This window comes from Anoplopoma fimbria, unplaced genomic scaffold (genome assembly GCF_027596085.1).
Source record: "Anoplopoma fimbria isolate UVic2021 breed Golden Eagle Sablefish unplaced genomic scaffold, Afim_UVic_2022 Un_contig_11963_pilon_pilon, whole genome shotgun sequence".
Taxonomy (NCBI): domain Eukaryota; kingdom Metazoa; phylum Chordata; class Actinopteri; order Perciformes; family Anoplopomatidae; genus Anoplopoma; species Anoplopoma fimbria.
Window position 1 is genome coordinate 1 of NW_026551529.1, and position 2903 is coordinate 2903.

The window sequence follows — 2903 nt, forward strand, 5'->3', positions numbered from 1 at the left end:
GTCAAATCAGAATGTACAAAGTGGCTATAAGGATCACAAATGTAGTGCAGTAAAAAGATTAATATTTACTGTTGAAATGTAGAATACGTTAGCATAAAATTGAAAAGAAAATGATCGATGAGCTTAGGAATGATGAAAGCCATCATTTAACTGGATTTGTGTCATTTCTATACCGGCAAGTCATGATCTAGCTATTTCCTTCCCACCCTGTCGGTGTCCACTGAAAAAGCAGCAGCGCCCTCTGCTTTTTGTAAAGAGGAGTGAAAAAGCTTACAGCACCTGGTATTCCCAGGCGGTCTCCCATCCAAGTACTGACCAGGCCCGACCCTGCTTAGCTTCCGAGATCAGACGAGATCGGGCGTGTTCAGGGTGGTATGGCCGTAAGCAAATATTGCGCCTACCAAAGGGCCTTTTAAAGATACTATATCACCACGCTTGCTCTTTCGTCTATACAGGGAGCGCCTGCAGATTGCCAGACACACTCACAGCTTTTAAATGTCAAATCAGAATGTACAAAGTGGCTATAAGGATCACAAATGTAGTGCAGTAAAAAGATTAATATTTACTGTTGAAATGTAGAATACGTTAGCATAAAATTGAAAAGAAAATGATCGATGAGCTTAGGAATGACGAAAGCCATCATTTAACTGGATTTGTGTCATTTCTATACCGGCAAGTCATGATCTAGCTATTTCCTTCCCACCCTGTCGGTGTCCACTGAAAAGCAGCAGCGCCTTTCTGCTTTTTGTAAAGAGGAGTGAAAAAGCTTACAGCACCTGGTATTCCCAGGCGGTCTCCCATCCAAGTACTGACCAGGCCCGACCCTGCTTAGCTTCCGAGATCAGACGAGATCGGGCGTTGTTCAGGGTGGTATGGCCGTAAGCAAATATTGCGCTACCAAAGGGCCTTTTAAAGATACTATATCACCACGCTTTGCTCTTTTTCGTCTATACAGGGAGAGCCTGCAGATTGCCAGACACACTCACAGCTTTTAAATGTCAAATCAGAATGTACAAAGTGGCTATAAGGATCACAAATGTAGTGCAGTAAAAAGATTAATAATTACTGTTGAAATGTAGAATACGTTAGCATAAAATTGAAAAGAAAATGATCGATGAGCTTAGGGAATGATGAAAGCCATCATTTAACTGGATTTGTGTCATTTCTATACCGGCAAGTCATGATCTAGCTATTTCTTCCCACCCTGTCGGTGTCCACTGAAAAAAGCAGCAGCGCCTCTGCTTTTTGTAAAGAGGAGGAAAAAGCTTACAGCACCTGGTATTCCCAGGCGGTTCTCCCATCCAAGTACTGACCAGGCCCGACCCTGCTTAGCTTCCGAGATCAGACGAGATCGGGCGTGTTCAGGGTGGTATGGCCGTAAGCAAATATTGCGCCTACCAAAGGGCCTTTTAAAGATACTATATCACCACGCTTTGCTCTTTTTCGTCTATACAGGGAGCGCCTGCAGATTGCCAGACACACTCACAGCTTTTAAAAATGTCAAATCAGAATGTACAAAGTGGCTATAAGGATCACAAATGTAGTGCAGTAAAAAGATTAATATTTACTGTTGAAATGTAGAATACGTTAGTACAAAATTGAAAAGAAAATGATCGATGAGCTTAGGAATGATGAAAGCCATCATTTAACTGGATTTGTGTCATTTCTATACCGGCAAGTCATGATCTAGCTATTTCCTTCCCACCCTGTCGGTGTCCACTGAAAAAGCAGCAGCGCCCTGCTTTTTGTAAAGAGGAGGAAAAAGCTTACAGCACCTGGTATTCCCAGGCGGTCTCCCATCCAAGTACTGACAGGCCCGACCCTGCTTAGCTTCCGAGATCAGACGAGATCGGGCGTGTTCAGGGTGGTATGGCCGTAAGCAGATATTGCTCCTACCAAAGGGCCTTTTAAAGATACTATATCACCACGCTTTGCTCTTTCGTCTATCCAGGGAGCGCCTGCAGATTGCCAGACACACTCACAGCTTTTAAATGTCAAATCAGAATGCAACAAAGTGGCTATAAGGATCACAAATGTAGTGCAGTAAAAAGATTAATATTTACTGTTGAAATGTAGAATACGTTAGCATAAAATTGAAAAGAAAAATGATCGATGAGCTTAGGAATGATGAAAGCCATCATTTAACTGGATTTGTGTCATTTTATACCGGCAAGTCATGATCTAGCTATTTCCTTCCCACCCTGTCGTGTGTCCACTGAAAAAGCAGCAGCGCCTCTGCTTTTTGTAAAGAGGAGGAAAAAGCTTACAGCACCTGGTATTCCCAGGCGGTCTCCCATCCAAGTACTGACCAGGCCCGACCCTGCTTAGCTTCCGAGATCAGACGAGATCGGGCGTGTTCAGGGTGGTATGGCCGTAAGCAAATATTGCGCCTACCAAAGGGCCTTTTAAAGATACTATATCACCACGCTTTGCTCTTTCGTCTATACAGGGAGCGCCTGCAGATTGCCAGACACACTCACAGCTTTTAAATGTCAAATCAGAATGTACAAAGTGGCTATAAGGATCACAAATGTAGTGCAGTAAAAAGATTAATATTTACTGTTGAAATGTAGAATACGTTAGCATAAAATTGAAAAGAAAATGATCGATGAGCTTAGGAATGATGAAAGCCATCATTTAACTGGATTTGTGTCATTTCTATACCGGCAAGTCATGATCTAGCTATTTCCTTCCCACCCTGTCGGTGTCCACTGAAAAAGCAGCAGCGCCCTCTGCTTTTTGTAAAGAGGAGTGAAAAAGCTTACAGCACCTGGTATTCCCAGGCGGTCTCCCATCCAAGTACTGACCAGGCCCGACCCTGCTTAGCTTCCGAGATCAGACGAGATCGGGCGTGTTCAGGGTGGTATGGCCGTAAGCAAATATTGCGCCTACCAAAGGGCCTT

The 2903-nt window shown here is 43.6% G+C and overlaps 6 non-coding genes across 6 annotated transcripts; all 6 read right to left on the bottom strand.

Annotated features, from left to right (window-relative positions):
• Window positions 1–267: 267 nt before the first annotated feature.
• LOC129115638 (5S ribosomal RNA) lies at window positions 268–386 on the bottom strand. Its single transcript, XR_008533194.1, has one exon. It is a non-coding gene; the product is annotated as a 5S ribosomal RNA (ribosomal RNA).
• A 378-nt stretch (window positions 387–764) lies between these two features.
• Window positions 765–884, bottom strand: LOC129115642 (5S ribosomal RNA). The gene has a single exon (XR_008533198.1). It is a non-coding gene; the product is annotated as a 5S ribosomal RNA (ribosomal RNA).
• Window positions 885–1263: 379 nt separating this feature from the next.
• On the bottom strand, window positions 1264–1383 carry LOC129115639 (5S ribosomal RNA). Its single transcript, XR_008533195.1, has one exon. It is a non-coding gene; the product is annotated as a 5S ribosomal RNA (ribosomal RNA).
• A 380-nt stretch (window positions 1384–1763) lies between these two features.
• On the bottom strand, window positions 1764–1881 carry LOC129115643 (5S ribosomal RNA). The gene has a single exon (XR_008533199.1). It is a non-coding gene; the product is annotated as a 5S ribosomal RNA (ribosomal RNA).
• Window positions 1882–2260: 379 nt separating this feature from the next.
• On the bottom strand, window positions 2261–2379 carry LOC129115640 (5S ribosomal RNA). Its single transcript, XR_008533196.1, has one exon. It is a non-coding gene; the product is annotated as a 5S ribosomal RNA (ribosomal RNA).
• A 379-nt stretch (window positions 2380–2758) lies between these two features.
• Window positions 2759–2877, bottom strand: LOC129115641 (5S ribosomal RNA). Its single transcript, XR_008533197.1, has one exon. It is a non-coding gene; the product is annotated as a 5S ribosomal RNA (ribosomal RNA).
• Window positions 2878–2903: the final 26 nt, after the last annotated feature.